The sequence below is a fragment of the Morone saxatilis genome, unplaced genomic scaffold, assembly GCF_004916995.1.
Source record: "Morone saxatilis isolate NCDOM2014 unplaced genomic scaffold, NCSU_SB_2.0 Contig23, whole genome shotgun sequence".
NCBI lineage: Eukaryota > Metazoa > Chordata > Actinopteri > Moronidae > Morone > Morone saxatilis.
In genome coordinates, this window is record NW_023339796.1 from 22,187,451 (window position 1) to 22,198,178 (window position 10,728).

Consider the following 10,728-nt stretch of genomic DNA (forward strand, 5'->3'; position numbering starts at 1 on the left):
TAATGATGATGATAATAATAATATGAATATTAATAATAATGTTTGTATCTTGTACTAATAACATTAGCAGGACAATAATGGACTCTATGATGGTGCCCATTGATTCGGATTAAAGTTTCTCATCTAGTGCATGAGGTCATGGTTTGGTCTATTTCTGTGTTTCGCATTAGTTCTACCCCCCATGGCAACACCTGTTCAGCCAATCGACTTTACACTGGTATGAGGTTAAACGCAAGAAAAATCAGTTCTCAAGCCTGTGGGAAATGTTCCTTATAATAAACCTTCATGCTATAATAATTCCTAATACAAATGGTTAAAATGAATCTCTTTTGCAGTTCAGCGTCTATTTTTTAATGGCGGCCTTTCCCAACAATATGTGGTGTGGCTTACTCCTTATGTCTAGATAAGGATGGCAATGTTTTGAAAAAATTATCTAATATTGTTGTTTATTTATTATTTCTAGGGTTTTTGTGCTGCCTTTATTAAACACCATTTCCCATAAGCCTTAGACTGCCGCAGTTAGCTCAGACATGTAATAACAGCAGGACACTCTGCGAAGATAAGAACGAATAATTGCCGTTGAACTTACTGCTAAAATTACAATGGTTTCAGTTTCTCTGTCATGTGTTTTAAATAGATGCCAACTTTTCTGATAAAGAATATGAAAAGTAAACCTCAGGCTATTTAATATTTTCAAAAATATTGATGAAAGAAATGTTAGAATAAGAGATTGCAATAAGTTGCAGGCAGGGTTCAAATTACACAGCGGCTTTCAGGGGAGCCTTATTTTCAGGTCACACCACTACCAAACATGTGTAGATACATGGAAGTGCACTGTCAATTGCAAGTATTACTGATAAAAACATTCTACTATTAGTACTGCAGACAGGTAAGATGGTGAATTAGATTTTATAGAGGCTAAATAACAACAAAATGTTGTTACCTGACATTAGGCATCAGCCATGGCTACAGAGACTAGTGGAGCAGAGGCTTCCCCGGATGTGACTCTATACATTCATGCATGATACACATTGCTGGTATAACATTGTTCCACTGATCAACAGGTGGTGGTAATACACCATGAAAAGTAGCGATGTACCAGCAAAGGATGAGGGAGGGAAGACCATGACTGCAAGTGTCATAATATTGAAAAAAGAATCCGCTTTGTAAATGTTTTAGGAAGAAGAAAAATGTATTGAACATGTTTGTGCAGCCTCAAGGATACACTTAATGCAATTCAGACTCTACAGGGTACCTTTAAACTAAATGTCTTTCTGCCTCTTAATGTTCCCCTCACTTCTTTTTCCCAACCGTCCAGTATAATAAAAAAAATCAGGACTGCTTGTATGTACTACTGGCTCTGAGAGTTGAACATGACAATCACAGTGGTCAGCAAAGTTAAGCCAACGCTCGTAAACCTCCATTCTGAATATCACAAGACAGGCTGTACACAGAACGATGTGATGAAGAAGGGGAAAACAGAAAATATTCTCTTTAAGTCACTCATTATCACGCCTCCAGGTTGGTACCTTCCTTTGTATCCCAGTTTGATTTATAACTATAATTAATCTGACATTGGTGTCATTTTATTAATTAGGTTCTGCTCTGTGGAGGGAATCTTAAAACAATCATTTAATCACTCAGTGAATCAATCAATCATCAAACCTCTAGGAACAGGTAGGCAACCATAGAGGTGTCACACATGTGCTTAAGATCAACTCCCTTGTTCACTCTTTCATCTGCTTACTTATACTACTTTTACTTCTCCTGTCTTCATTTATCAACTACATGGTTTGTTGTTGCTGTTGTGATTGTTTTACTCTTATTAAGATTATTATTTATTTTCAAATAATTTATCTTCTCCCACACTCATTACCTCTCCCCACCAGTTATGGTTAAGTGTCCTTCTAAATCCTTAGAAATACCTACCGGCCTCGATAGAGCGGGCTCACTCCTGAGGCTCTGGAATGGGCCATACGCATCAGCACCCACCAAAGGGTCTAGGCACGGCCTGAAGCGGATTAGCCCAAAACATTTGAGTGACAAACAAGCACAGCCCAGCAATCCTCTGCCAGAGCCCTAGCACCCCTGCGGTGACACTGATAGTGCCACAAGCGCCAACTTCAGTGCTGTTATAACCATTTTTTTTACTTGCTCCATCTATCTATCATCAGTTATAAATACAAACACAAGCATACACATGTGTTCTGCATAACCACTCTAGCAACAATAACCAGCTATATTATTATTGCTCTATTTTTATGGTTTTGTTTTGTCTAGTTTTCTCACATTTCCTCTATTTGAATGCAATGCTTTTCCTATGTCTGTTTTAAAGTATTATATGCCTCCACCTGAGTCGGTGTTTATGTATTGTCCCTACGCACCAATTAAAAGATCAGTTTGTAGGATTTAGTGGTGTCTAGTGGTGAAGTTGCACATTACACCACCCTCGCCCCACCCTCACGTTCGAAGTGTGTTGGAGAAACTTCGGTGGGCATGAAACTTGCAAAAAATGCAAAAGGACCTTCCTAGAGCTTACAGAGTTTGGTTGGTCCATTCTGGGCTACTGTAGAAACATAGTGGTGTAACATGGCAGGCATCAAAAAGGACTGAGGATCTGAGGATAAATACGGCTAATTTTTAAGGTAAGGAAAACACAACGATTCTTATTTTCAGGGGATTATACACAAATGACAACATACCTATTGATATTATAGTCCATTTATGCCAATAGAGCCTCCTGAATGTTACACACGGGACAGCTAGGCAAGAAACAGGAAGGCTGGAACGCAAAGACTGAGTGGCACATTAGCAAATACAACTGGGCTGCTGTACATGCAGGGGAGATAATGAGGGAATGGGGATCAAATGTGAAGGTGGGTGAGGGGATCAGGGGACTGGGGTTTGTAGTAACACTACAACACTACACTGCACTACTTGGTAGGTAGGGAACAGCAGGTATCTGAAATGATATTAATGAAAAAAACAGCAAAAAGAACAAAAGTGATTTCAACCAGAGCGGCCGTTGTGACATGTGGCCTACTGTGATTGTTACAAAGTTTAATTAAATACAGATATAGAGACAGGTGTCACACTTATTAACTGAGCACAATTTGCCTTCTGATGTGATTATGGGTGAAAAGCTTTGGAATTACTTTATTTTATCTGTCTTGTGTTAACATGACCCTTATAATTTGCTGTTTTTTCGGCTGACAACCGTGACACCTTAAAGAAAATCTCATCCACTGTTATTTTCTTTGCAGGTATCTGTTTTCCAGTCCCCACCATGATTTTCAGGGGGAAAAAACCTGTGGGTGTCTTCATCTGATGGGGGGCTTTTAGGGTCATTACACATAAGGCTTTGCTTCCATCCTGCCACAGATTTAGACCACCCCAGTAGACCAGAAATAGCAGATCCATGGTTCCCTCTCTTCCTATCTCTCAATCTCCAGCAGAGACCACACTTTCCATTTTGGGCAATTTGAAGCTCTTAAGCCTCCCCCATGATCACCAACCCTCTGTTATCAGTGTGTGTCCGAGAGTGTGTGTGTTCTCTCTAAGCCTTTGCTTTAGTAAGTGCTTGGTCCACTACTCTGGAATGCACTCTTGGCTATAGAGGAGATGGTGTTGGTACCCTTGGACTCTGCTTCCACTGTCAAGGGCCTCAGGCTTTGGCAGCGGCCCAGCTTTAATATACAGTACAGTACATGGCCTGGCACAGACGTTGCTGTATGACACACTCTCTCTGTCTCTATTTATATATATTATGTCTTTATGCCTGCCTATCTTTTTCTTTCTTACTTATGACATTTCCATCTGACTGTCACTTGAATTTTCTGCAGACTTCGTAAAGAATGAAATGCAATTTTTTTTTCACTGGGGTTTCTGGGCTGTTTTGTGCTCTCTTGCGATAGTTTTGTGTTGTTTCACAAATATTCAGCTACATGGTGGGTGTATGCAAAATGCAAGGCAGTAAGGCTGAGAATAGATAAGCTCTGCTTGGAGGTGAGTGAGTTAGATCCTTTAGGCATTTAATTTAAAAGGGCAAAATGCCTCCATGGTCACAAGTACTTTTCAAAGGATGAAGTTTCATATGGCACTCCACCCGCTCTTTAAACAACCTTTCCATTTGAGACTGTCATTCAGGTCTGTGATGTCAGAGAAGGCACCGATAAGGAATTTGGCAAACGATTTATATGCCGCGTTATACAGTGACAGGTGGTGTGCTGAGAATTTGTTTCAGTGACTGCCCAGAGTTAGGCCTGAGCAGAGGGAGGCACTTGACAGACCTCTCACCCTGCAGGAGTGTCGTACAGCATCTGTCCCTAGGCCCTGCTCCCACTATTGATGGAATTCCAACAGAGTTCTAAAGGCGCATTTGGGGTGCTTTGGGTAAGGATCTGTTAGAGGTTTTCCTGGAGTCCCTCTGAGAAGGCCACCGAGCAGCTGTCAGCAGGCAATGGTGTCATTTCTGACTAAAAAGCAGGGCCTGCAGATTCATTTTTGTGCTTCCATTATATATATTTTTTGTAGCCAATACTCTTAGAAACTACTTTGGCTGTGTAATACATTGAGAGCAAGGCTGTATTGGGTTCTGATAACACTGTCACTGGGATCCTGAACAGACTGGGATAGAATAGAGTGGTGAGAACCATGTGTGCCACACATACTGTATTTAGTTTTGGAGAGGGTTTAATTTCCTCAGATAGAGTTTTGTATTCAGGGGCTGTGTTAAGGTCAAAATCAACTGAGAAGAGTCATCCTTTCTCAAGCCAACTGGACAGGTTTTCTATGGAACCTTTACTTGACATGCAGAGGCTTAGTATTCAAGCAACAGTGTGAGTTGGTGTCAAAGTGAACACACACAGAGGACATTATGGGTATAATAAGTACATTAATAATCACATGTACAATGTCTTTGTGAAGCCTTGAGCAAGTCCATATGGAGGGGCCCCCTCACTAAGAAGGAACAGGGGGAAATGTGAGCAGGAGCTTTTGAGGCAGTGGAGAGATTCAGGGATTTTTACCTATATATGTAGCTGGTGCTATGACAGTGCTTGGGGCTTTCTAAGGGAATGTGGAAATAGAATGGAAAGGGAATGGAGGACAAGGTTACAGCCAAGTTATCAAATGGTAGTGGTTGTTGCTAAAGTCCTTTGAGGGTAGAATCCTGGCTACAAATAAACTGACTCCCTTTACTCTCTGGCATCAGTTCCGTGTGCTGGAGACCCTGAAAACACTTCTAGAGGTCTCAGAGGAGGACTAAAGTGGCAGTTGTGTACCTGCCAGTACAGGAGGGAGGCGAAGGTCTGGTGGACTTGCAAAGTTGATTTTGTTTTTTCTACCCACAAGTGGACCAAAGCTTATCGTTTTAGCTTGATATCTTTGGCAGGTCATTCTAGCAGCAGAGGAATTACATCCGTATTGAACAATTTCAAACTATACAGTATGTAGCAATGTGGAAAGTAAGGGTGTGGAGGTAGGGGTCTTAGATGGACATGTAGCAAGTCTGACTTTCATGCAGTCACAGACCTGCAATTAATGTTCACCTTTTAATTATTACCAATTACCAAATCTTTTGGTCATTACCAAAACCAAGTTTTTTGTTTCCTAATCCTAAATATATCTTCATCACAGTGTATTTGCCCAGCCATACATAATACAGATAAGTTCATCAGGTGTGGAATTAAGGAACACCCTTATGCACAACAAAGATATCCTTCTAACCATGAAGGATGAGTAAAAAAACCCGGACTGCTTCACCAACAAGTCGTTCCATAAAGTGTATCACCCCCCATATAGTAAGAAAGCAGACTTCTCAGCTGCAGTGGAGGTTTATTAATGGGCTCATACTGCAGTAACACATTGGTTCAACCATAGGTTGGGAAGGTTACACAGTATATTCTGAAAAACATAACAAAAACGGTACAACATTTGCTCTGTGGCTGGGAGGTTGAAGTGCTTGCTAGGGGCAGTCCAAGGCTGGTGTGAGATGAAGGGCATTGTGTTCTCCAGAGAAGTGTACTGTGGTATGATGCAAGCTTTGTGTGGTTTAAGGTCTGATGGTCAACATTGCCATGGCCAGTGTTAGAGTAGGAGTGTTAGTCTGTGGGCGTCAATCTTTGAGCCTGGCAGAAACAGTTCAGGAATGTACTTTCTATTGTTGCATGTGTTTGGGTAATAATTTTACTTCCAAATAAGTTTGGCCAACCTGAGGATAACAGAGTAATCTGTGTGACTGCTGTCAAAATTCATTTTAGTGAGGTCACCACATTTGCAGATCTCAACAATTAACTGGTGGGCTGCATATAATAAGTATAATAACATGTTTTAAAATTATGACAATAATTCGATTACAATGATTTAGAAGACATTGGCAAATCCTTTCAGTTTTCACCCTTTAAAGGATCGTTCTGGGGACTAAAGAATCGTCCACGCCAAGAACAATAACTATAGCTTCACACTCAAGCTGTGAAAGCATCTTATAGGTAAATGTATATTGATAACCTGTTAGTGCTGTACATTGTGCAGAAAAACTACAAGAAAACCATACGGGCATGGGTTCACAATGTTCTTCAAAGACGAGAGGAGTTAAAATATTCCAACACCCTGTTATGAGAGTTGTCATCCTTTGAAGACAAATTCTGTTCATAAAAAAAAACAAAAACAAGATTAAGGACGTCGAATCAGTGCCAATTGCAGTATGTCTCAGGTAAAATTACTTTTTTCTTTTTCATTAGTGTATAATCACCTGAATAAAGGACTCTTTATGTACAGATGCTGCAAGTCACTTTCTATTGAGTGCACCATGTTGAACCGCCTACAGTACAGTTTTACAGTAGTCAAGAAGGGACAAACCAGGAAGATTGCTTCCTTTGGTTTGGTGAGTGAGGATTGTGTAAAGTAAAGGCTGCTTAACCCAACTGACGCACCAATATCTGTATTTTGTGTCCCTGTGTGTTCCTACTGGACTTGCTGTTCCCTGACTCTTCTTGATGTGCTCAATTACACTACCCATACTTCACACAGGTACACAACATTCCTGTACACAATAGAGCGGCACAACTGCCAAATAGGTTTAATTTTGAAGGTAATAAAACCTTGAAAAAACATTCAGTAAAAATAATAATGATTTCGCTACTCCACTTCAAAGCATCGCTCTGAGTCAAGGCTGTTTCTGACAACCATTAATGATGAGAGAAGGGTAGCCACTGTTGGCACCAAAGCAGTGGTCTTATTTTCACAGAAGCACATGTGTACACACACACACACAAACACCAGGCAAAGCCTAAAAGGTACACAACACACACACAGGCATGCAGTCAGAGATCAGAAAGAGTAAGAACAGCGGAGCGTTGAAGATTTGGGGAATAGAAAAATACAAAGAGATCTTTTCTACTTGCCGAGAGAATGTACAGCACAGAGCTTTAGAGTTTCTACCATATCACCACAAAATGATGTAACACTTTTTTGTCCTTTAACTCTGATACTGTTTTTTTCTTCTATGATTTTTGAGAGGTGCAGAGGCTCCAACACAAAGAGGCTTAAGAGTGGTTTGTTCTGTTATAATGGAGAGGCTTACACGTAGGAATTGGATGAATGTAGGAATTATGTAAAATGTACAATACAGTAATTATTCATAAAGACATTTACTCAGAAACAACTTGCATGACCTATTTTGTTGATTGGGCCACCAGGATAAGAGTTCTTAAATTCTGTTAAATGGAGCCCATCTTGTGGCTGCACTTTCTCCAAATCCATTACAAAATCAACATACAACAAACACATCATACATTACACCATTAGTAAATACAAGGAAGATCTTTCCATCCTGACAACACTTTCTGATAAGCACTATTATCTGGGAAGAGGGGAGCGCCAGTATTGACTATCTCACTATCCGCTAGTTCAGAAGACAATATATGGGAGTGCATTTAAGAAATTCAGCAAAGTAACTACAACCAACAACTTAATGTACTTACAAATAAAACTTCCCTAGCACTGGACCTGATAAATGAGATTTCTAAACTCATTTTCTTCAAGTACCAATATTGATTATTTATAAATCACTTGACTGAGACTTTGAAGGCCCTTAATATCAATTTCCTTAACAAGCTTAATGTAAGTGATGGGCACTCAATGAACACACTATTATTTGCCAACTTTGAATGAGACACACATATTTGTATTTTCTACATTCTCCACAGTGGGGAAAACACTAATTTCACCTGCAATCATAGTGCCTTTATCATAATGAATTTTGAGTTCAAATATGATACAGAAATCTCATCAAATATATGTTTAGAGCTAATGTTTGGATTGTCTGTGAGCTACAGGAGAAACATGGTTCAACATTTTCCATGGATTCCTGAGGCATCTGTAGATAAAAACGGCTACCTATGAATATTATATTCCATTACTTTATCATTCTCTCATTTCTGTAGAAGTACAGTGTGGTGTGAAATTGTACCTCTGGCTCTTCAGTCGTGGAATATTTTGCCCTATGTTGCTAATTTAGACAATTCAATTTTGCTGATAATGAAATCTCATGCATGCACACCTCCTTAAGAATAGGTAGAATTCATCAGCGTGAAACAAGCAATTTATAAGAACTGTGTAGGATTTAGTGAAATCTAGCGGTGAAACTGCAGATTGCAACTAACTGAACACCAGTTGCACATGTATTTGACAACCTGGGAATGAGAATGGGCTGTGAAGTTTGTAGGAAAAACTATGGTGGCCAAGAAACTCACAAAAAGGCCCTATCTAGAGCCAGTGTTTGGTTTGTCCGATCTGGGCTACTGTAGAAACATGGTGGTTCAATAAGGTAGCCTGTGGCCCAAAACCCAAAAATTATCCAAAAGTCTTGCATGAGGGCCGGTATCTGCCTGCCGTTTGGGCAGTAGTGTCTTTTTTGTTGAACACAGCTGCCTTTTACTGCTGGCAAGAAGGTTGATGAAAGCCATGAGACTGAACCAAACACTAAAATTGCTGTAAAACCAAAACAATGAGTTAAAAGATGCTAAAGTGCAGCTTTAACCATGTTGCTCATTTAGTCACAAATACCTGTTGTGGAAAATGTTTTCATGGGCTTTAAGTCACTCTTCATGGAGGTCAGCAAGTTAGCATGGGAGAATGTTCTGAGTGTTTGATTACCTAAATTAAATGTTAGAAAAGGGCCTCACAATTCATAATCAAATTCAAGGTTTTGCACAGAGTTACTGCTCTAAAACCAAGCTATATTTTTCTACTTTGTTAGATGCAACACTGCAGCCAGATCCCATGCTGATAATACTCATCATTTCAGTAGCACAGGCCACACTGACTGCATTCCAACAACACTATTGCCTTTGGCCTCACAATAAAAAAGCAAATTATACTTCAGCTTTTGAGATATCTGAAGTACCCACTGTGAGGCAGTGGCTGAATGAAATGTGTGATACCTTACACTTTGGCTACAGTCTCAAGGACAAACTTAAATGACTACAAAGTTTGGTCCCCCTTCGTCTCTTTTTTGTAAGAGGTTACAGATCGGTGCTGGTGATTATTCCTGTGATAGCTCCTAAAGGAAAAGACAAGGCCGGGTGGTCAGGGAGGATAATGGTGTTTTGATATTCTTTTTTCCTTATGCTCTTTTAATCTTTTTGTCCATTACAAAGTCCACCCACAAGCCTGTTCTGTTACAGTATGTGCTTATGTGCCAAAATCTACGAGAAAGTTGTGATCATCATTTCAGTAGTAGTACAGTAGAAATAGTATCTATGACTGCAGTGATACAATGCACAGAACATTGCCTCAGAAGTACTGAGTTTTTTTGCTTTGTTTAAAAGAAAACTGCAATAAGATAGTTTGTGTGACTATACCATGAAAACTAAAAGCAGAGGAAAATTTCAAGTGAGCTTTAAAAACTGTGATGTCAAAAAATAAAAATGAGACAATAGTGTAAAATCAGAGCTTTCCCACAATTATGTTGGTATGTGGTAAGCACTGGTGGAAAGATAAGCCTTTACATGTGCAAATCCGGATTTAACAAGACTGAAAAGGAGGGGGAAAAATTAGGTGGGTTGGTTGTCCCTGCACCAGTATGTCAGCTACTTCTATCCTGAAACTCATCACAGAACTTCACATAAACAAGTTATATTTAGCTGAGGTTCTGCCATCTTGAAAATAAGCCAATGTGTCTCCTGCTCTCTCAACTTTAGTCTCCTAAGGTGGCTCATTTAGCTAATTCCATTTCCATGCGCTATATTATTCAACAGAACTGCATAAAAAATTAAAGCAGTATGCTTGTGAAAAACACTATCAAACAAGCACTGGTTCACTTGTATAATACCTTTTTAAGGACTATGCAGGGACTCAGGACTGTGGCCAGACTGGTAAAAAGATCCTCTCCAGACGTGCATTAAAACACGTTTAAAAATTCTGCTTTGGATAACATTTCCTGTCCTGATATGGGTTTTCCACATTGTTCCCTCAATCCATCATTTTAAAGTCCAGAATCTATGAATATTCAAATGTGTTGGACTCAAGGTGTCTCCTACCTAACTGAAAAGTCAGTTCTCAGTGTATGTGTACTGCAGGCTTCAACTTTCAGCATCACACTGGAAAAAAGGAATCTCAAGAAAGTATAAACAGCTTCTTCTTTTCAAGCATGTTTTGGAAAAGTAATCTGGTTTTAAGAAAATATATCTAACTTTGTCTTAAGTTAATACAACTCATATTGAGCTA

The 10,728-nt window shown here is 39.6% G+C and overlaps 1 protein-coding gene across 1 annotated transcript in view; it reads right to left on the minus strand.

Annotated features, from left to right (window-relative positions):
* brinp2 (bone morphogenetic protein/retinoic acid inducible neural-specific 2) overlaps window positions 1-10,728 on the minus strand; it is a gene marked incomplete at its 5' end in the record, with an annotated part of 97,383 nt that overhangs the window by 65,251 nt on the left and 21,404 nt on the right.